Raw genomic sequence first — 24,765 nt, forward strand, 5'->3', positions numbered from 1 at the left:
CTGATGGCCAGTGATGACAAGCATTTTTTCATGTGTCTGTTGGCTCCACACGAGACTATTCTTTTCCCATTGTGTCTTCTTGGTGCCCTCGTCAAAAATTAGTTGACTATATATATGTGGATTTATTTCTGGACTCTCTATTCTGTTCCACTGGTCTATGTGTCTGTTTTTATGTCTGCACAATACTGTATGACTACAACTTTGTAATATAATTTTAAATTAGGAAGTATAATACCTCCAACTTTGTTTTGCTTTTTCATAATTGTTCTGACTATTCAGGGTCTTTCATGGTTCTGTTCAAATTTAAGAGGCATTTTTTCTACATCGGGACTTTGATAGAGATCGCACTGAATCTGTATATTGCTTTGGGTACTATGGACATTTTAACAATATTAATTCTTCTGATCCATGAGCATAGGATATCTTTCCAATTTTTGTGTCTTCTTTAATTTCTTTCCTTAACATTTTATAGTTTTCAGTGTACACATCTTTCACATTTTTGGTTGAATTTATTCCTAGGTATTTTGTTCTTTTTGATGCTATTAAGTGGGACCATTTTCTTCATGTTCTTTTCAAATAGACTGTAATTGGTATGAAAAAAAATGCAGCTTATTTTGTTTGTTGATTTTGCATCCCACAGCTTTACTGAATTCATTCATTGTTCTAACAGTTTTTTTGTGTGGAAATCTGCAGGGGGTTTTCCCCCCCCTACAATATAGGATCACACCATCTGCAAATAGAGATAACTTTACTTCTTCCTTCCTGATTTCAATGCCTTTAATTTCTTTTCCTTATTTAATTACTAATGCTAGTACTTCCAGTACTATGTTGAACAGAAGTGGTGAAAGTGGGCATCCATGCCTGCCTGACACTAGACCTTCCTGGAAAAACTTTCAGTTTTCCCCCATGTATTATAATGTTAGCTGTGGGTTTTTCATAAATGGCCTTTATTACATTGAGAAGCTTTCCTTCTATACATACACTATTGAGCATTTTTCTCAAGAAAGGATGTTGGACTTTGTCAAATGCTTTTTCTGTGTCAATTAAGATTATCATGTGATTTTTATCTTTCATTCTGTTAATGCAATGTATCACACTGATTGGTCTGCAGATGTTAAACCAGCTTTATATGCCAGGGATAAATCCCACTTAGTCATGACATGTAATCTTTTTGATGTGTTGGTGGATTTGGTTTCCTAATATTTTACTGGGGATGTTTGCACCAACATTCATCAGAGAAATTGGGTTTAAATTTTCTTTTCTTATGATGTCTTTGGCTGGCTGAGTATCAAGGTGATCCTGGTATAAAATGTGTTTGAAAGTATTCTTTCTAGTTCTATTTTTTTGGAAGAGTTTAAGAAGTACTGGTATCAATTCTTTGAATGTTTGGTAGAATCCAGCTGTGAAGCTATCTGGTCCTGGGCTTGTCTTTGTTGAGAGGTTTTTCATTACTTCTCCAATTTATTTGTGATTGGTCTGTCACAGGCTTTCTATTTCTTTCTGAGTCAATCCTGGTACGTTGTATTTTTCTAGGAATTCATCTGCTTCCTCTAGGCCATCCAATTTGTTGGCATACAATTGTTCATAATAGTGACTTATTATCCTTTTTATTCCTGAGGTATCTGTTGTTATTTCTTCAATTTCATTTTTGGTTTTACTTTTCTTTTTTCTTTGTTAGACTATCTATGGGTTTGCCAATTTTACTTTAAAAAAAAAAAAGACTCTTAGTTTATTGATTCTTCCTGTGGGTTTTCTGTTATTCATTTGATTTATGTTTGTTATGATTTTTATTTCTTTCCTTCTACTAATCTGATCTTAGTTTTGTTCTTCTTTTTCTAGTTCCTTGAGGTGTACTGTCAGACTATTCATTTGAGATCTTTCTTCTTTTCTAATGTAGGCATATATTGCTATCAAGTTTCCTCTCAGAACTGCTTCTCCTACATCCCACAGGTTTTGGTATATTGTGTTTCCATTGTCATTTGTCTCAAGGCATATATATATATATATATATATATATATATATATATATATATTTTTTTTTTTTTTTTTTTTTTTTTTTTGAGATAGTCTCTCGCTCTGTCGCCCAGGTTGGAGTGCAGTGGCACGATTTCGGCTCACTGCAAGCTCTGCCTTCCGGGTTCACGCCATTCTCCTGCCTCAGCTTCCCAAGTAGCTGGGACTACAGGCACCTGCCACCACGCCCGGCTAAGTTTTTGTATTTTTAGTAGAGATGGGGTTTCACCATGTTAGCCAGGATGGTCTCGATCTCCTGACCTTGTGATCTGCCCACCTCAGCCTCCCAAAGTGCTGGGATTACAGGCGCAAGCCACCGTGCCCGACCCTCAAGGTATTTTTTAAATTTCCCTTTTGATTTCTTCTTTGGCTCATTGGTTGTTCTGGAGCATGTTGTTTACTTTCCAGATATTTGTGAATTTTTCAAGATTCCTCCTGTCACTGATGTCTAGTTTATACCACTGTGGTTTGATGTTATATCTGAAATGATACTAGATACAACTTCAATCTTAAATTTTGTGGCCTAATATATGGTCTATCCTGGAGAATGTTCCATGTGTACTGTAGAAAAATTTACATTGTGCTGCTGTTGGATGGAAAATTCTGTACATGTCTATTGGGTCCATTTGGCCAAAAATGCAATTCAAGTCCCACATTTCTTACTAATTTTCTGTCTGAATGATGTACACGTTGTTGAACTGAGAAGTTATTTTTACAGCAGCTGGCATTACCTTAATAATATACACATTTTGACCAAATTATTTATGTTAGTTTGGGTCTACCCAGAAGCAGGTACCAAGATAGAACTAGAAATACAAAAGATACGTTGAGAAAGGACGCCACAGAATGTGGGAGGTCCTTCAAACCACACCTATGGACATGGAGAAGAAAGAAGAAGGAATGGCTAGGAAGTCTTGGATTCTAACACAGTTCCAAGAAAGGTCTGCTCAGGCCAACAGGAAGAGTTCTTTTTTTTTTTTTTTTTTTTGAGACGGAGTCTCGCTCTGTGGCCCAGGCTGGAGTGCAGTGGCCAGATCTCAGCTCACTGCAAGCTCCGCCTCCCGGGTTCATGCCATTCTCCTGCCTCAGCCTCCCAAGTAGCTGGGACTACAGGCGCCCGCCACCTCGCCCGGCTAATTTTTTTTTTTTTTTGTACTTTTTAGTAGAGACGGGGTTTCACCGTATTAACCAGGATGGTCTCGATCTCCTGACCTCGTGATCCGCCCGTCTCGGCCTCCCAAAGTGCTGGGATTACAGGCTTGAGCCACCGCACCCGGCCAGGAAGAGTTCTTGAGCCAATTTGGCCCACTGGAAAAGTCCTATGCCCCACAGGGATGAGCCTGTAATAGGAGCCCCTATTGTGCTTGGTCATGACTGGGAGAAGCTAGTGGCAATGTGTAGTTTAGTATAAATGCAAAGGTGGCAGCAGAGGGGCCGTAGTTGGGCCATCAGTCAACTATGCTTCCAGCTATAGATCTAAGTACTCATTTTTATGGGCATCACACCCCTCAAACTTCCAACCTGCAAGACCTACATTCCCTTTCCTTCCTCCGTTTATCCATATCCACACCTACCCTTTCCTCCTTTGTTCCCATCTATTAAAAACTGAGTTGTCCTTTCTCTAACCCAAAGCTAATCTTGCCATGTGTTCTAGCTTATATGCCATCAGATCTGCTTAGAGACATTATTCCATCAATTATCTCCTTCTTCCTCTCTAATGGATTATATCTATCCTCCAGCATGTAAACTTGCTTTAGATTTTAACCTTGAAAACGAATATTTAAAAAATGTTCCTTGACCCTCTTGCTCTCCTTCCCTTCATAACTAAGCTCCTTAAAAGAGGAGTATAAAAGAACCATCCCATTTCTTATTTGACACTGCCCACCAATTTCTCTTGCTAGGATTACTGAACCTACCAGTTGACATATCCTGGAACCCTTGCTTGACCCCTCTGAAGTACTCAACATTCTCGTTGACCACTCCTTCTGCAGATTTCTGCTTTGGGTTCATGGAACACCCTATCCTCAGGTTTTCGTCATACCCTCAGATCATTCCTTCTAAAGCTTCTTTTTATTTGCCTCCTCCTTAAAAGTCTACTTCCTAGGGCTTATATCATTGGTCCTCTCGGTTCTCTGTTGCCTACATTACTATTGCCCCTCAATCTCATGATCTAATTGAGCACTTATATACTGATGAGATCATTCATGTAGTCACCCAAATGAGAAACCTCTAAGTGTCTCTCTCTCAATACCCAAAACCAGTCAGTTACCAAGTTCTGAGGATTATATTTCTTAACTGGCTCTCAGCACCATCATCTTCTTATCTCCCCACTGCCACTGCCCCATGAACTTCTGTAGGAGCAGAGCGACCCTCTCGCCTTGGATTCCATTCTTTCCATTTCTACTTAGCTGTACCTCCATAGTGCTGCAAAAGAGTATTTCTAAAGCACAAATTTCATCATGAAACCTCTGCATTAAGATTTCTGAAGTTGTTCCCCACTGACTACAGGACGAAGGCCAGCCTCCCAAACTCTCATTATATGAAGTTTTTTGAAATTCATACCACAATATGGCATATGTTTCATGCTTCTATGGCATAGTATGGGCCCTTAACCTAAAATGCTCTATGACCCTGTCCTAACTGGGGGAATCTACTGTGCACTCTTTCAATGTTTGGCTGGGGATTCATTTGTACAGCGATGGCTTTTACAGACCAACTCACCTATCTGTGGAGCCCCTTCCCATCAAGTGGCTGTTGTGTTGTCAGAACCCGTTCATGGGTACCATGTATGCACATGATTCCAGGACAGCAACCCTGCCACGTTCCTTTTTGACTAGCACTGACACAGATTAGGCACTAAATGAATGTTTACTGACTGAAAGAACAAATGATGTACAGACCCAGTCTCTTAAGTTTGGCCTCACAAAATTTGCCTCTGAAAAACAAAATTATCACAGAGTAGCCAAAAACCATGATGACACCAATCAACATTACATGCACATACTGGTGTCCAAGTTCAGGCAGTAACATCTCCAATTCACATGTGAAAAGTGGATACTTGGCATTAAAGGAGAAAGACTCAAATGGTCTATGTAAGACAGCCACAAACATAGCTCAAGGGCTATTATCCCAAGGGACATGCATTAACTGTTAGTAAGTATATAAACTAGAGTTCACATTTCACACAGATCTTTCTAACACAAATTGGAAACAGGAGACGATTACACTGAGCTAAGGAAAAGCATGGCTTTGATACACAAGAAACTACACATGCATTTTACATTAAATGCTTTTTAAAATTTACTCATAGAAAAGAGTACAACAATTATTTTAAAAGTCACAGTTTGTAAATTTGATATGTAAAATTGTCATTTAAAATAAAAAATCTCCATGGCTACTGAAGGCTGAAAGAGTAAAAAGAACAAGGAAATGAAAGATAAAATATATAGTTTCAAACTCTCTGTGATGCACCTCACCCCTGATCAGTGGGAGGCCAGTTATCACACTGAAGACACTAGGTAAGCACAAGAGTTTACTGAAAACGGACCTTTTCATGAAAAATCATGGGTCAAACATCTCTATGACATACACCGCTGTTAAAGGAAACACACTGTTTCTCATTCTTGACATGATGATGCCTGATGTGCTTAGTCAGAGAGACGGCTTAATATGGTTCCCATCCCAAAACTTAGTGAAAACAGCTTTTTAAAAAAATTTGAAACATAAATCCCCAAACATAATTCTTCTGGCAAAATATTAAATCCTACCGAAGAAGGAGGCTTTCATGGAAACGGTCCAAAGAAACCTTTTAATTTGTTTAATGTTCTATAAGCTAGAGGTATCAAGAAAATGTGTATCTTTGTTTTAAAACAGACAAATTAGTGATGCATCTACATGCCACCCACTTAACTTTGTTCCTGCTCTTCAGCCTTATAAGAGTAGCATTTTTTCTTGCACTGACTCCTGAAGCCTAAATCTGCAAAAGTCTGTGATGACATCAAGCTTAACATTTTGCCAAGCCTGTAAAATTATTTCTCAAAATAGTGTGCTAACACACCAGCTTTTACTCAAACCTAAATGAAATGTCAGGAAAGGACTCCCAGGTTTATGCTAACTGCCCATTAGTAAACATTTCTGACTGCAATAACTGAAGGTCCCATGTCCTCAATGTAATGGCACCAGCAAAATCCCTTGAAAATTTGCTCCTAACCACAAGTCTAAGTAGGATGTGGTCACTCAGGTTTTAGATTGATGATGCTGAAGAAATGTATTTACAGGCTGAAAAGCTTATAACCCTGGCCAAAACACTGACTTCAGAGCACCAGGAGAAACTCCTTAGACTAGACAAAGTAAATATTTGAAGAAAATCTGCATTCATTGGGTGATTTATTGGTACATACATAATTTATCCTTTAAGGAACCAAACAGGAGTTCTAATTATCTCCCTATATTTCTTCTCCTTATACTTTCCAAGTTCAATTACAGCTTTGTTCAATCTCTGCCTTTTTTACTCTTTTGTCCTCTGTCTGAAGTTTTCAATTAAGACTTACTTTATAACAGGATTGTGGTTACGTAGGAAAATGTTCTTATTCTTCAGAAATGATGCTGAAGTCTTTCGGGAAAAATGTCATGAAAGTAAGTCTGCAACTTACTTTTAAATAGTTATAAGAAATGAACCCCTCTTGCCAACACACATATAAAACTATAAATTTGGAGACAAAATAACAAATATTAATAACCGGCAAATATAAACAAAGAGTATATAAATGTTCTTCATATGATTCTTTCCTCTCCTCTCTAGGTTTGAATTTTTCAAAAGGAAAAGAAAAAAGTTTTAAAAGAATTACTTAATGAGCACCAGGTTTTCAAATTGTAAATGCATTTCTTGAGCATCCCACATCTAAAACTTGAGAGGCCTAGTGCTAAAGAAATGTCAAGACTAACAAAAGACAAGTTGTTGTCCTCTACAGACATGATGCTGACTCAATTTGCACATCCTGGAAGTGTGCGTCTGGGATGGAGGTGAAGAGGCATGCACAGCCAGGCATTTCTCTCCAGAAAGCTGTCCCTTTGGGGTTTCCTGGTCTTGCCCTCCCCGTGAGACCCTGGTTCACCTGCTGTCTCTCCAGCTGTCAAGCAGTGGTTCCTGGGAAGTCTGGGAGACCCGTGAGAGGTTGGAGGTAGATTCAAAGCACCCTCATGGAATGAATTTACCAAATAAACAACTGCTTGTTAGACATTTAAAAACATAAGTGCTACAAATATTCTTAAAAGGCTTTCAAAATTTCAGTGAAGACAAGAATGCTTTTTCAAATGTTTATATAAAAATCTTATACAAGCTGTTTGCTATTACAGTCAGGATATATTTGGTGAGAAAAACAAAACATTGTAACTCAAGGCATGCTCCATTTCAGACAAAACATGAACTCTCTCCTTTAATTATATCAGCCATTACAACAAGAAAACCTTGTAAAAGGTTCTCACATGGGGCCCACATTATGGGGATCCACTTCACACTCAGAAAGGCTTGTTACACAGTTGAGAGAGAGCATGGTGGAGGACAGCTGCTTCTCCCTTTTTTATAAAATCACTTCCCATTTGCTGTAAAACAGAATTTCTAAATAACAGCACCCAAATAGTACTCAAAACAGGATACTAAACCACTTTGGAGGGCAAGACAGAAGTCTCTTGTCAGCTTCCACAAGAAAGAGAATTTTAGGCTGTACAAGTATTTTATTTGGGATGCAAATACTTTGATATAAAAGTAACTTTCTTTAATGTATTTGTGCTAACATGATGGGAAATGCCCAACTCACACATCACGATCTTAGTGCATCTATCCTGAACATGGCTGTCTTAATTAGCCTGATGTGTCTATAGTAATAAACACCAAGCGGCAGAACAACTCAATATACCCAGGTGCAATCTTTACCACTTAAAACACTTTAGACAGCTTGTAATCAACTGCATAGCATTTTCCCAATGAGAAATCCTAACTGCAAGATAAGGTATCTTTCTATCTATTGTGAGTGTTGACTTACATTGCAGGCATCGTGCTAAGAGCCTTCATCTGCATTATCACCTCATTTTAAACTTACTACTACCTTGTGAAATATGTAATGTCCTGGGCACCAGATAGGAGAGGACAGAGAAGCACTGAGAAGAGAAAAAACAAATATTTATCAAGTACTACCACATGGTACTGTAACAGTGCTCTCTATACATTATCCCATGTAACTGTCTCTACAACCCTATTATGTAAGTACTAGTAATGCCATTTTACAGAGGAGAAAACTGGGAGGTACATAACTGGACTAAGCCTGCAGAGATGGGAAATGAGCCTATGCCGTCATATGCCAAGTACTATGTGGGCACGATTCCTCCTTCTGGTCACCACATTCCACAAGCTCCAACCCAGAGTAGAGGCAACAACCATGGAGGAATAGCCATGAATGTTCCTCCCGGCCACTGCACCCAGGGAGGCTAGAGCAGACCTAGTGCCCTGAGGGTGGGATGTAAATTCCTTTTTAAAACCAGAGGGTGTGGATTTAAAATCCAATATGGAGGGTCTATCTCTGGTTTAACGAAGATATTGAAGCCAATGGGAACAGATCCCAAATCTGGCCCCAAGACTAACCCAGCCTCCTAAAGAGCCTGTAGATGACCAACTACAGAGAGAGGAAGGCTCTAGAAGACAGAAGATGCTCCCTGGGAGGCTCTTCTCAGCTGTCTTTCTTCTTCCCTCATCCCTCTCTCTGTATGACTTAACTTGGCATCTAGGTGTATATGGGCAATTGTTCACAGCAGCCAAAAGGTGGAAACAACCCTAATATCTATCAACTGGTAAATGGATAAATAAATTATTGTATATTGTAGTATACAATGAAATTTTATCCAGTCACAATAAGGAATGAAGTACTGATACACACAACGATACAAATGAACCTCAAAAATGTTATGCTAAATGAAAAAAGCCAGACATAAAAAGTTACATACTGCATGACTCAATTTATATGAAATATCCAGAAAAGGTGAAACCGTAGACGCAGGAAGCAGATGAGTGGTTTCCAGGGGTTGAGGGATGAGGGGAATGAGGAGTGACTGCTTAATGGGGATGGAGTTTCCTTTGGGGTGAGGAAAATGTTTCAGAACTGGATAGAGGTCCCAGTTGCACAGCACTGTGAATGTACTATATGCCACTGAACTGCACACTTGAAGAGAGGTAATTTTATATGAACTTACCTCAATTTTTTAAAAGTACACATGCCAATGCATAGTCTTTGAGCAGTCCTGAATAACAATATACAGTATGCCAAGCTATAAAGATGCCCCACCCTGTGCCCTTTTTACATTACACACAAATAGGGACGGATTTCCTGTAAGCTGATCTTGAAGAAAAAGAAAATGTTACACAAAGAAAATTAGAACTAAGACATCTCCCCCCCCACCAAATAAAAAACCCTCAACACTGTATCTTTGTTCTTTTCCCATGTCCTCTACCCTATTAAAACTAACAAATAATATAAACCCCAATCACTAAGTGTACCACAGACAGAAAACCTGGTACATAAAAGACCTAATAAAATCTGTCAAGTTTTGTTGCCCCCAAATTGAACAGAAAGATCCAGCAGGCCCTTAAACATATGAAAAGAAGCACACTCTCGCTGGCAATCAGGGGAACTCAAATTAACACAGCTAGTGATCACTTTACACTGCAGAGAAAGAACACTTAAAAAGATTCCTAACACCTGGCAGGGGTGAGGCAAACAGGTATTCTCTATTTTGCAGGTGTGACTCTCCATCTATGCAACTTTTTTGGAGTATCATCTGACATCATGTATGAGTTGTTGACTCCGTTTTTAGGAATCTGTCCTTCAAATATCTAAGTAGACACATAAGAATATATGTACAAGAATTTAACTGCAGCGTTGTTAGGAATGGTAGAAGCCTAGAATGCACTTGAAGGTATATCAGCTGGGGAATTGAATAAACTATGGTACGACAATACCATAGGATATTATGCAGCTGTTAAAAAGAGCCACTAGATTCATATTTGATAAAGATAAATGTTGTAACAAAATATTAACTAAAAAAGTTGCAGAGTATTGTTTATGATGCCATTTTCATAGAAGAAAAAAATGTCCCCTCTCCATATAAAGGTATATGTTCATATGTATGTATATGATGTATAGAGAAAGGAAAAGAAACAACCAGAGGAGTGGGAGAAAGACAATCAATTTTTTCTACATTCACCTAAATATTATTTTATGCACTGTCCTATAATTTTTTTATAAGTAGAAAAAGTTTAAATAAACAGGATTTTTTTCTGCACTTGCTTTTTTTTTTTTTTTTTTTTTTTTTGAGACAAGGTCTTGCTCTGTTGCCCAGGCTAGAGTGCAGTGCCATGATCTCAGCTCACTGTAACCTCTGCCTCCTGGGTTCAAGCAATTCTCATGCCTCAGCCTCCTGAGTAACTGGGATTACAGGTGCACACCACCATGGCCGGCTATTTTTTGTATTTTTAGTAGAGAGGAGGTTTCACCATGTTGGCCAAATTTGCCTCAAACTCCTGATCTCAAGTGATCTGCCTGCCTTGGCCTCCCAAAATGCTGGGATTACAGGCATGAACCACTGTACCCGAACTGCACTTGCCTTTTATATGTGCAAGAAATATGAAGGGGACAGTCCCCAAAAACCCGCTTTGAGGATACATTCTGAAATTAGTATATACTGAACTTTGGTCTTCTAAATTGTATATATTCTGTCCAATGGTGCAACTCAAACTGGGCTCTGCAGACCAGCCCCAGTCCCAGAATAAGCACAGAAACTGAGAGTAGGCCTTTAGAGTTTTTTACAGCAGCTTGCCAGAGTAATTTTATGTCTGTTGACTATAAGAATAATAAATGTTTAATCAGGCTTATGTTTTTCGTTTCTTTAAATTTCATTTTTCTAGTATTTCATTTTTCTAGTAAATCATTTTTATTATATTTTATAAAATTATCAATCCATGACATACTGGAAATTAAAAACAAAACTGGTCCTTCACCCAAGATAATTAGAGAAGCAAAACTCTAAACAATGAGAGTCAATGTTCATAATAATAAAACATAGTAATATATTTAGGAACTTTAATAATGAAAGGTTAGATTCTATTGAAAATACATACTAATATATTCAAACTCTTATGAAAAAAGATACTAAATAGATTAGAAGAAAGCTTTCTGGTAATAAGAACAGATTACTAACCATTCTAGGTAAATAATTAAGTTCGTTCTTGTCAGGAAAAATGAACTCGTTTCTATTTACAAGTGAAGACTAAGAGAGCTGGAGAACAAATGAAACCCCATACAACTCCAAAACCAACTACCCAGAGTTCAGCCAAAGGCACTTTAACTTTTGCTGAACAAAATTAACTTCATTTTAATTTTTTTTCTCCCCTTTCATCCTTCTGAATGAAGATGCTAATAGCAACAGAAAGTTACAGAGACAAGGGGCAGGGTTGGGTGTGACTAAGGTCTGACTACTCTGCGCAGACTCTATTTAATAACGTTTCACCTACCAATATTCTATTCTGGGGGTGAGGGGTGGGAAGGAAAGGGAGAGAGCTTACATCCTCCTAAGTCTTCTGAGTTTTCTAAAAGTTCATACATCAAGTTATAGTTACCCAGAAAAACTGCTGGGAAGAATAAAGAACCAAAAAACATACTTACAGTCCAAAAGTAAAAAACATCATTTGTACATACAAGCTTCTTCTCCCCTGCCTAAATTTTTTAAACTAATGCTATAGTGAGGTGCATTTCCAAATCTGGCAGCTTAAATAAAACCAACTGTAACTAGCACTGTGGTGAATGAAATGCTTTACAACTCACAGCTGTGACACTGAAATAAGGAAATCCTGGATTCCCACTAAGGGGTAACCAGCATCAAAAGACAGGGCACATTTTGATGTTTTGAGAATTTCTGAGAAGTCAGAGAAAATTTAGGTTATTTTCATATCAGTTGGACTTTACATAATAAAAGAACCCTAAAACAAAAAGCAGCCCCAAGTGTGGCAGTGCTATATTGTTTGGATTCCTTATAACAATCAGTGTGTTCATAAGACACTTAGAAACACACAGAATAAGCTGATGATCCTGGTGATTGGGACACACGCTGGGCAGCTGTGTGAACTTTCTAAAAATTTTAATTACTTTTTTTTTTATTTCGATAGTTTTCAGGGAACATGTGGTTTCTGGTTACATGGATAAGTTCCTTAGTGGAACTTCCCTCTGAGTCTCCAGAGTCCATTACATCATTCTTATGACACACTATATTTGGTTTTCCATTCCTGAGTTACTCCACTTAGGATAATGGTCTCCAATTCCATCCAGGTTGCTGTGAATGCCATTATTTTGTTCCTTTTTATGACTGAGCAGTATTTCACGATGTATATATACCACATTTTCTTTATCCACTCATTGGCTGATGGGCATTTAAGCTGGTTCCATATTTTTGCAGTTGTGAATTGTGCTGCTATAAACATGCATGTGCAAGTGTTTTTTTCATATAATGACTTCTTTTCCTTTGAGTAGATAATAGTGGGATTGCTAGATAGAATGGTAGTTCTACTTTTCATTCTTTAAGGAATTTCCACACTATTTTCCATAGTGGTTGTACTACCTAAAAAACTCTAAAGACTCATTCAAAAAGCTCCTAGAATTCAGTAAAATCTCAGGAGGCAAAATCAATGAACACAAATCAGTAGCACTGCTATAAACCAAGAGTGACCATGCTGAGAATCAAATCAAGAACTCAATCCCTTTTCCAACACTTGCTAAATAAACAAATAAAATACTTAGGAATATACCTAACCAGGGAGGTGAAAATCTCTACAGGGAAAACTACAAAACACTGCTGAAAGAAATAATTGATGGCACAAACAATGGAAACACATTTCATGCTCATGGATTAGAATCAATATTATGAAAATGATCATACTGACAAAAGCAAACTATAGATTCAATGCAATTCCCATCAAAATACTATTATCATTCTTCATAGAACTAGAAAAAACAATCCTAAAATTCATAAGGAACCAAAAAAGAGTCCACGTAACCAAAAGAACAAAAGCAAAAAGAACAAATCTGGAGGCATCACACTGCCCAATTTCCAACTATACTACAAGGCTATAGTTACCAAAATGGCATGGTGCTGGTAATAAAAATAGGCGCATAGACCAGTGGAACAGAACAGAGAATCCAGAAATAAAGCCAAATACAGCCAACTGATCTTTGACAAAGCAAACAAAAACACAAAGTGGGGGAAAAATGCCCTATTCAATAAATAGTGCTGGAATAATTGGCAAGCCACATGTAGAAGAATGAACTGGATCTTCATCTCTCACTTTATATAAAAATCAACTCAAGATGAATCAAAGACTTTAAGACCTGAAACCATAAAAACTCTAGAACATCGGAAAAACTCTTCTAGATATTGGCTTAGGCAAAAAGTTCATGACTAAGAACCCAAAAGCAAATGCAACAAAAACAAAAATAAATAGTTGGGACCTAATTAAACTAAAAAGCTTCTGCATAGTAAAAGAATTAATCAACAGAGTAAAAAGACAACCCAGATTGGGAGAAAATATTTGCAAACTATGCACCCGACAAAGGACTAATATCCAGAATCCACAAGAAACTCAAATCAGAAAGATAAAAGCAACCTCATCAAAAAAAGAAAAAAAAAGAAAGAAAGAAAAAACATTGTTTATGGAGTTCAGAGCTTGGATATTCAAGTATTGATTGCAGTTTTATTTTTAAAAGAATGCTACAATTTATGTGGTTTTTCTCATGTTTATATTAAAAGCTAATAAACTCTAAAAAACCATCAAAAACTGGGCAAAGGACATGAACAGACAATTCTCAAAAGAAGATATCCAAATAGCCAACAAACATAAGAAAAAATGCTCAACATCTCTATTAGGGAAATGCAAATTAAAAGCACATGAGATACCATCTTATTCCTGTAAGAATGGACATAATTGAAAAACAAAAAATAATAGATGCTGATGTGGATGTGATAAAAATGGAACACTTTCACACTGCTGGTGGGAACGTAAGCTAGCTGTGTAAACTTATGAAACAAAGACCAAGCTGAGGTCCTTGCCTCACCTGCTCTGCTTCAAGGGCTCATCAGCTTGGCCCCAAATGATGTCTTCAGTAGGTGGCGAAATGTTAAAACTGGGAGCTATGTGAATGAACGCGCTGAAAGACAAAACACGATAGAACAGTTAGGTCACTATAAGAAAACATAGTATTATGCAACCAAGTGCTGTTAACCAAGTTCCTTCTCAGCTTGACATTGAACTACCTGCAAATTTAGTGCTTAGAAAAGGTCCAGGGACTTTCCCCTGAGGAAGAATTCAGCAACACCACAGTCCTTAATGCAACTAGATTTCACCTCCCCATGCCACCAAGACTTACTGTGCAGGGTACAAATGGCCTTCTTCCTTGTCAAATCTTATATCCCCCTTTCACTCTTGTTCTCCTTGACTTCTTTGTAGTATCTGACACTGTTCAGTAGTTTTCTTTTTTTCTCTTTTTATTCTCCTCTCTCTCCTGCTTCTTTTATGGTTTCCTGCTCCTCTTTCTCCTTCTGCTTCTCGACCAAGGACACTTTTTAAGGCCCTGGGTTTTTCTCTCTTTCTCTCTCAGAAATCATCTATTCCCAGCGCATCAATTCTCTCCTTGCAGATAGCCCCCAATCATCTCCATTCCCTCCCCTGAACTCCTCTCCTTTATTCTCAACTCTCCAGTGAGCCATCTTTCCTGTATATGGTATCTCTACTGCATATGCTCATTCAAAAGCCTTCATTTCTTGCTGCAACACTACTAACTGTGGAAAAATGTGCTTGTCTATTGACCTAATTGCTTTCTGCAATAGCAGAATTATCCTCCCAGTCAACCAAGCTCCAAATCTTAGATTCATTTTTGCTCATTCTCTCTCCTTCAATTCCAGTCATTCATCAAGGCCTATTGATTCGTTACATCTCACTTCTCTCTCTTGCTACCCACTTACACTGACCAGATCCTGCTTAGCTGAGAAAAAACTCCTCTTCTTTCCTAATGTTTCCTCTTGTCAAATTGGCCAGCGTGCTGTGCTGCTGCCATTTTGATCTTTCTATCACTACCCCTGCCATTTGCATCTTCCTCTTGCTATCCCCAGCAATTCGAGAATCCTTACCGTCCCTCTAACAAGCAGCCTGCATTGCCTGATAGAGAGAAAACAAGACAGCAGAGTAGCTAAGAACTCAGGCTCTGGATCCTGGTGGCCATGCTTTGAATCACAGTTCCGCAACTTAACTGCTATGTGCCTCAGTCTCCTCATCCCTCAATGAAGGTCAGGTGCAGTGGCTCACACCTCTAATCCCAGCACTATAGGAGGCTAAGGCGAAGGAGCGCTTGAGGCCAGGTGTTCAAAACCAGCCTGGGTAACATAACGAGATCCTGTTCCTATGGGAAAAAAAATTAGCCAGGCATGGTGGCACACACCTGTAGTCCTGGCTACTCAGGAGGCTAAGGCAAAAGGATCACTTGAGCCCATGAGTTCGAGGCCACAAAGAGCTATGATCACACCACTGCACTCCAGCCTGGGCAACAGAGCAAGACTCTGTTTCTAAAAAACAGGGGGGCAGGGGGGACTTGATAATAACATCTCCTTCAAAGGCTTGCTGTGAAGATAAGAAGAGTTAAAAGGTGTGAAGAACTTAGAGAAGTGCCTAGCACAGTAAGCACTCCATTAAGTGTTGAGTGGTAATGGCTCCCAGCTGGACCGGCCCACACAGCATCTCTTAAACCTGTGTGCTCACCTTTCCTTTGTTATTACACCTTCCCTCATTGGGCTTATGCAGTGCGGAAACTCTTCTTCTCTCGGCTCCTCTATACAGATTCTACCCATTGTCAAGGCTCAGGTCTGATTTCCCAGTCAGCCAGTGGTAAATCTGAGTACTTCAGCTGCAGCCTAGCTTTTTTGCTTCTGAACTTCTAGAATATTTACTAGATGTCCCCAAATCAAGTTGTTTTTTAAATTACAGAGTGTGGAGGGCAGCTCACATGCTGGAAATTACTGGTGATGAAGCCGGAGGTCTTGCTGTTTCCTCTGGGTGCCCCTAAGTGAGTAATGTCTCAGAACCCCAGCTTCTTTCTCTGAAAAAGTTATTATCTTATTTATAAGGTTTCCTCAAAGATGGAATAAGAACATGTAACGCTCCTATCATATAATCAGGCATAAACATTGGTTCCCTTCCAGTGGGACTATAAACCTCCAAGGGTAGCTCACGTTTCTCCGTGCTCCAAGGACAGTAGTATGCAAAGATTAAACAGACAGGGGGATACGGAATGAATAAACGAAAACCTTTCCAAGTCTAATGATTTTATGACAATATTCTGAAATGGGCTTTTCCATGCCTATTCTAAATAACTGAAAGTGCTTTCATCATAAAATGCATTTTAACACACTTAATCTTCCAAGAACATACGTTGATTCTATTGCCCTAATGAGGGAATATATTAGCTACTTAACCTTTATCTAACTCTTACATAATATTAAGATTTTTTTAAGATTCATTTTTACAAAACCCAGAAAGTCCACATGCAAACAACAAAAACCAAACAAAAAAAGGAACACAAAGTAATTGAAAAGATTTTTCATACCTAAAAAGGGAATTTTTAATCACAACCTTAGTCATAAACCTCAACAGGCAAGTCAGAAGCAGTGAAAGATAAAAGTGCCAACAAGAAAATCCGGTTGAAGTGCCACTCAGGTTCATGCAATGGGTTACAGGGCGCACAAGACAAGCTGGCGGAAGTGGGTGCTGTACCTTTATCACGGCCGCCCCCACCTGACCACCTGTAGCAGCCTCAGAGGAAGCAGACAACCCCCACACACTTTCCAGCTGCATCTTGGCAGCCACAAAGTACGCACATACAATCAGCTAACGTATAAAAGTATATCAGAAGCATCAATGTGAAAAGGGAAAAAATCTTTAACTCGTGATGAGTAACCTGTGTTATTTAGATTCTGTCATTGAGACCCGATGCTAAGCTAAGGGGAGACCCCTCTAAAGACACCCACACAACCCTGATAACTGGCAGCATAAGTGCATAATCTTTGCATCAAATACCTGGGGCACTGAAGAGGCTGAAGCAGCAAATCCTTTGGTAGAGGGTGAGGACCAAAGGGGGTACCTCAGAGGCTGCAGTTCCTCCCCCTAGTGTTCAATGACAAATGGAAACATGTCACTGGGTCCAAACGCAGGGAGGACTAGTCTTTGCTTTGGCACCAGGCTAGACAAAGAAAAGACCCCTTGCCCCGTGACCCCACATTGTCCTACAAAGGAAAAGGCTGGATTTTGTTGATGAATGCAATTCACATGTTTGGAGCAGTGTCATTTGAAGGGACTGCTTCAGAAATTCATGCAAGTCACATGAGTGGAGAGAAAACAGGAAAAAATTAAGAATGGCTGTTTACAAGTCACTTCTAAAACTTTGCTTTGTTCTACTTGAAGAATTTTTATCATCATTTAAAGTAGTTAAATTAAACTGCACCTGCACTGTAAATCGTGAGAGAACATACCTGCTCTTCAAATATGACTTGAAAATTATTTGGTTTCTCCCCTACCTCCTCCTACCTGCGATGCTCTCATTTTACATTTAATTTGGAAAATTAGAAGAAAAATGGAATAAGCTCAAATCCTAACCAAAAATTGTTTTTACTTTTAAAATACAATCATTTTAGAATTTTTAAATAAATGTAAAATATTTTATTATTTACGTGTTTAATAAAGGAGAGAGGGAGGGAGGGAGGGAGGGAGGGAGGGAGGGAGGAAGGAAGGAAGGAAGGAAGGAAGGAAGGAAGGAAGGAAGGAAGGAATGAATCAATCAATGGGCATTAAAGAAAAGTGTAACTTTTAAACCTACTTTCAAATACACCCAGTATTTGGAGGTCAGAGTAGTCACACTTCACCAACTTTATAAAGGAGAGGCTTTTAATAAATGCAAGGAATGTCTACCACAGTAATACATGTGTAAAACGTTTCATCTGACAGCCATGTTCTAAGTTAAAGTTATATTTCCTACTCTGAAATAATTTTAATTTATGGCTAACAATGGTAACAAATGTTTTCATTGAAGCCCAAGAAAGTATGAGAGTAGTTATTCCCATATTCTCATTTCCCATGTAACATGCCTAGGGACATCCTGAATGAGAGCACAGAAAAAGTGGAGGATTTCTCTGCCTACTCTGCTTAAGATCAACACCACTTATAAATCTAAATATAAAACGCACACCTTTAAATGATCACCATTAATGTTAATAAGCATTAAAGGTAGACACTGAAGTCTTCTGTGTTGGCAAACCCTAGAACTACATTTTCATTCAGACAGGTTGCCTCTGGATAAATGTCTATCTTAAGATTTTTTCTAAAAACAAGTAATGGTATTTGTAATTGCCTTCTTTAAAAGAATGCAAATTCCATTGCCTGCAGATTATGCTAAGCAACAGAGTGAGAGAGAGGAGAAATTTCAGTAAAATTTTGAGAACCGTAGTTTGCATTATAGATTTTGGAATGTACCTTCCTGCCATTTAACCCAACCCTATTTTCTTATTTCCTCGTAAATACACTCCCCAGTTATTAATCCCTTATTAAACCCTGGGACAACAGTCATTTTGGTACCAATCACACCTTAGTTTTCCACTATTACCTGCTAAAAGTTCTCTTGGAGAAAAAAAATATAACTGTAAGAGAAACCTGAGTGATACAACTTCAGTATTTTAACATCCTAACCCTTTCAAACTCTTTCTATATGAGAATTGACTCTTTTCATCCTCCCTTGAAAAAATGTGTTCGGGCATTAAAATTCCTCTACCTTGGACCTTTTTGTAATGGCTGCCTAAGTATTTACTTTGATGTACTATTCAAGAAACCAATAGTTTGAGGTTTTCACTTCTTTTCTTGAAAAGAGTATCACAAAGTCAAATTTCAGCCTCATCTACAAGACATTTAAAAATCACACTGCTTTTCTGATTTAACTCCTAAATATGCCCAACACAAATAATTACGTGTGTTCACATGAAGATACATTCTAGAACGTTCAGTCACAGTGCTATACAAACTAATAAGTAGTGGTATAGTCACACAATATAATACTATATAGCATGGAGGATGAAAAATCAACTACCATAGTCAATATGGTGTCATACACAATATGAGTTAACTGTGCATATTATCGAGTAAAAGAAGGCAGACACAAAATAGTACATTCTATATCTCCATTGATATAAAGTTCAAAAACAGGCAAAGCAAATCTATGCTTTCCAAAGTCAGAGTAGTGGCTACCATGGGTGGAGTAGTTACTGGAAGGAAGCCTGAGGGATTTCTAGGGCACTGATAATGCTGTGTCTTAATCTGGGAACTGGTTACAACAGTGTGTTCACTTTATGGAAATTCATCAGTAAGATGAATATACGTTATATGCATACATTTCTCTATGTATATTATTCAATTAAAAAGTTAAATAAAATTAATCAGCTTCTCTTAAGAAACAGACTTACAGGGACGAAAATTAGAGTGTTTCACACAGTAAAATGGAAGAAGCTTAAGAGCTAGGTTCAAATTCCAGATTCTACCATTAATTATTCAATCTTAGCTTCTCTGGCTTCAAATTCAATAAAATGGAGCCAACAGCAAAGATCAAATGACATAACACTGAAGGCATTTTAAGCAAGAAAAATATACAAATGCTTAGCACTATTGCCTGAAATACTAATAATGTACTTATCCAAGAAGCCTTTAGTTACATGGTTCTACACAAAATGTTAGTATAAACGTAACTGGCAAGATAATATTACCAGTTTTGCTATTTAAAGAACTTCCTAACAATCAAAGGTATGCAACATTTATTCTACCCAAAGTTAAAGTGTCCTGCCCTAGTCTCTACTTTGAGACACTTGGTAAATAACTTTTGGAAGAGTGTCAAGATACATAATATTATAGGAGATGATGTCAAATATTAAAGCTTGAATAAGTGGACTAGAGAATGATTCTACTCACAGTTCAATCCATCTCCTCACTGACTTCTCAACTGTTCTGTGCTTTCCCATGTTTTCCTCCTTCTTCCCACTCTACCTTGCCTCCTACCCAGCCATACCCCCTTTCTCTCTGCCCACTGAAATTCTACCCACTTGTCAGTGTGAACCAAGGCATTCCTCTGGTGGGACACCCTTCCAGGTCACAGAGACCTTTCCTTCCTTTGAAGCACTTTTTTGTTTACTGCCTCGACCGTCTGTTTGCAACAGTCTTGGATCCGAGCATTGAACAGCTATGTATCTCTCAAGCCATGATTTAACAACTCATGTGCTCATATCTTGCTTCCCCAGTAGGCTATATTTTTTCCCTAAAGGCAGGGACTTGTGTGATACTTATTTTAATCCCCCTTCAATGCTCTGTATATTGTAGATATACAGTTGGGTAGCAATGCTTGTTACCCAATGCTCTACTTTGTGGGTTCAAGAAAGCAGGAATCTCTAAAAGTAGGGCAAAGGTGCAGATTGGGATTTCTTCAAGTAAATGGATTCTGTTGGTGGCATCTCATCTCTAAAACTCTCTGTTAAGCTCTGATCTTCTTTTCTCTGAGAGCTCTCAATCACTCTAAACTTTACAGACTAAACCAGTACTTTGAAATCAAAGTATAAAGTGAGACACATATAATTTTAAATTTCTAGTAGCCACATTAAAAAGTAAAAAGGAACAGGCCAAACTTATCTGAATATTTATTAGTTAATCCTACATATGCAACACATTATCATTTCAACATGTAATCAATATAATAAAAATTATTAAGGAGATATTTTATATCCTTTTTGTTTGAAATCTGGTGCACAGCACATCTCAACCACATTTCACATGCTCAAATGCCACATGTGGCTGATGGCTACCATACTAGACAGACCAGGTTTAGAGTTTAAGCTAGAACATGTGATTTCAAACCATTCTGAAAAAATAGAGAATCCAACAAACCCTATAGGGATATGCAGTAATCTTCCTAAATCTTGCTCTTAAAAAAATCAAAGAATACAACCAGGCACGATGGCTCATGCCTGTAATCCCAGCACTTTGGGAGGCTGAGGTGGGCAGATCACCTGAGGTCAGGAGTTTGAGACCAGCCTGGCCAACATAGGGAAACCCCGTCTCTACTAAAAATACAAAAATTAGCTGGGCATGGTGGTGCACGCCTGTAATTCCAGCTACTCAGGAGGCTGAGGCAGGAGAGTCGCTTGAACCCAGGAGGTGGAGGTTGCAGTGAGCCGAGATTGTGCCACTGCACTCCAGCCTGGGTGACAGAGCGAGACTCCATCTCCAAAAACAAACAAACAAACAAAAGTCTACAGTACTTTATCATTTTATAAAGCCCTCTGTCATACATTATCTCATCTAGATGACATACATACGGCAAACATTATCAAAGCCATAAAGTAGTTTCTTGGTCCTATATACCAAAAGAACACAGACCTGGTAACACATGGTTAAATCAAATAACTCATGGTCCCACAGCCTTAAAGAACATTTTCTATTCAAATGGTTTTCTCCATTTTTACTGTACAGTAAAGCATATTTTATCTGTGATTTTTAAGTCATTTAAGAACTTTTTATTGTGGAATTTTATGACTAGCCCTTTAAATATTAGTTTTGCTAGGAACATCAAAAGAACAAGTGACTAATTACATAAAGGGGAAAAGATTAAATGAATCATGGATTCCACTTGAACTTCATCAGTTAAAAGATAATTAGCAAAATATTTAAGGAAAAAGTAAATGAGCTTGTTAGTCATGGTCTTTTGAGGGGAAAAAGGTAAAACTATTTTACTTGACTGATCTCAGATCTAGAATCTAAAAGATAAAGAGATACTGTAGAGAATGATTATAAAATACTCAGACTTCAAAGGTTCCCATAAGGTCAAAATATGGACTATGTATAAGAAGAAAAAATATGCTAAATATAAAATCAATGTATTAATGAGATATATTTATTTAAATATTATTTTTGAGTATTTTTTTTTTTTTGAGACGGAGACTCGCTCTGTCGCCTGGGCTGGAGTGCAGTGGCCGGATCTCAGCTCACTGCAAGCTCTGCCTCCCGGGTTTACGCTGCCTTAGCCTCCGGAGTAGCTGGGACTACAGGCGACCGCCTAGTTTTTTGTATTTTTTTAGTAGAGACAGGGTTTCACCATGTTAGCCAGGATGGTCTCGATCTCCTGACCTCGTGATCTGCCTGTCTCGGCCTCCCAAAGTGCTGGGATTACAGGCTTGAGCCACCGCGCCCGGCCTATTTTTGAGTATTCTTAATCCTGAATACCTTAACAGGTATTCAGAACCCTAATCTGCTTCTGAATTTTTAATGAATATAAAAGAAAAATTTGAAGACATTAATGGAGAATTTTAAAGCAAGAATCTAGTCCTGTATGTTAGAAAGAAGAAAATGAAACAATGTTATATAATATTTTAATTCTTATAGGTGCCCAAATACATAAGCAACCTAACTTTGACTTTAGGGGGAAACTGGACAAATCCATTTAAAACTAATTTAGCAACAAATACTTACATGATTTTGTGAACATGTAACATCCCAAGGTGTTTTAAATTGATAATGTCCCCATATGAACTGATAATTTTCAGCTGAGTATACAGTTTATTCTATAAAATCATTACATCTTAAGAATCATGAAGAATCTTAGAGACATTTAGCCCAGTGCCTTTCAAATTTTGATGTTTATGTGAGTCGCCAGGGGCATCTTGAGAAAGAGCAGATTCAGACTCAGTAGGTGTGGGTGGGCCTGAGACTTCATTTCTAACAAGCTCCAGGTGATGCCAATGCTGCTGGTCCAGGGACCAGGCAATGGGTATTGCAGCCCCAATCAAGTCTAAGGGAGGTCCCACAGCCTCTGCTTGGGCATCTCCAGTATCCAGGACTTGAAACCTATATTACAGGGAGGGAAGCAACAACGAAAGGCTGCTTCCACTTCTGGTGATGGAAGACACTCTTTCTCTCCTGACATCTCCTCTTCTCCATGTTGAAAATCCCCACTTCCTTTGGCCACTCTTAGAACTGATAGGTTTCCAGACCCCTAAACATCTTTATCACAGAAAATGCTCCCTCTGTGGTGAAAATCTTTCTTAAAATAAATCCCTTGGGACAAGGCATAGCATCCCACACATGGGACATCCAGACCTGAGAATAGTTGAGTGGGAACATTACATTCCTTGATCTAAAGGGGACAGCTCTCTTAATGTGGCCTTAAGGAGGTGTTGCCTTCTATAAGAATCACACTGCACTGCACTGCTGGCTCACAATGTTGTGGAGGAAATAACACCAAGCAAGTGTTCCAATCTCCACTTGAACAATTATTTTTAACTAAAATGTAGGAATTTTCAGTTATTCCTATTTAATGTCATGTTGCTACTATAACTCACATAAATCCTTTAAAATGTTTATTATCTAATAAGTCACACATATATAAAAACCATATACAGTTTTTAAAAACAACTGTAAAAAAAGAATATCCTTGGGACCACTGTCCAGGTTGGGAGATAAAACACTGCCAGGACCTCAGAAGCCCCCAGTGAGCCCCTCCCCTATCATACCCACTCCTTCACCTCTAGAGGTAGTTGTTACACTGCTTTTTGTGACAATCGTATTAAACCATATTAATTTTCTTTATAGTTTTACCATCTATGTATGTATCCCTAAATAACATTTAATTTCGCATGCTTTTGAACTTTACATGAATAGAATCACACTGTATATATTCTTCTATCTTGCTTCTTTCTTTCAATATTGTTTGTAAGATTCATCCATTTTGATGTACTTTTATTTAACAAACACATATAGAATGCCAGTCATTCTAAGCATGTCACAAATATTAACCCATTTAAACTTCCTAACAATCCTATCAGGTAGACATCATTTTCCCTGATGTACAGATGAGAAAACTAAGGTACACTGAAGTTCAGAAATTCATCCAAGGTCACACAATAAGTGGCAGAACCAAAATCTGAACCCAGGCACAATCCTTCCTCTTGACTACCAAGAAATGCTGCCTCTCCACACCCTTCTATATGTGGTTTTACTAGTTGGTTTTTCATTGCCAAATAGTATCACAGTGCATAAATACCTTATAGCAAAATGTGTTGATTCGACTCAATATTGATGGGCATTTATTTGGGTTGCTTCCAGTTTTTGGCTCTTATGAACAATGCTTCTTTAAATATTTTTTGTCCATGTTTTTTCTTTTAAAAGTTCAGGGGTATGTATATGTATTGGTTTGTTACATAGGCAAACTTCTGTCATGGAGGTATGCTGTACAGATTATTTCATCACTCAGGTATTAGGCCTGCTATCCATTAGTTATTTTTCCTGATTCTCTCCCTTTTCCGACCCTCTAATAGGTCTCAGTGTCTGTTGTTCCCCTCTATGTGTCCATGCATTTTCATCGTTTAGCTCCCACTTATAAGTGAGAATGCGCATTGTTTGGTTTACCGTTCCTGTGTTAGTTTCCTAAGGATAATGGCCGCCAGCTCCATCTATGTCCCTGCAAAGGACATGATCTCATTCTTTTTTATGGCTGCACAGTATTCCATGGTGTATGTACCACATTTTCTTAATCTAGTCTATCGCTGATGGGCATTTAGGTTGATTAAACGTCTTTGTTTATTGTGAAT

The 24,765-nt window shown here is 38.2% G+C and overlaps 1 protein-coding gene across 6 annotated transcripts in view; it reads right to left on the bottom strand.

The window, feature by feature from the left end:
• BACH2 (BTB domain and CNC homolog 2) overlaps positions 1-24,765 on the bottom strand; it is a 643,272-nt gene that overhangs the window by 327,474 nt on the left and 291,033 nt on the right. For 3 of the 6 annotated variants that reach the window (XM_050788081.1, XM_050788074.1, XM_050788077.1), the window contains exon 1: positions 14,163-23,019. The exons of 2 other annotated variants lie outside the window; for them this stretch is intronic. The gene's annotated coding sequence lies outside the window, so the exon portion shown is untranslated. Of the gene's footprint in view, positions 1-14,162; positions 23,020-24,765 lie in introns of those variants that run through there. One more of the 6 variants, XM_050788076.1, reaches the window with a different exon arrangement.

This window comes from Macaca thibetana, chromosome 4, assembly GCF_024542745.1.
Source record: "Macaca thibetana thibetana isolate TM-01 chromosome 4, ASM2454274v1, whole genome shotgun sequence".
NCBI lineage: Eukaryota > Metazoa > Chordata > Mammalia > Primates > Cercopithecidae > Macaca > Macaca thibetana.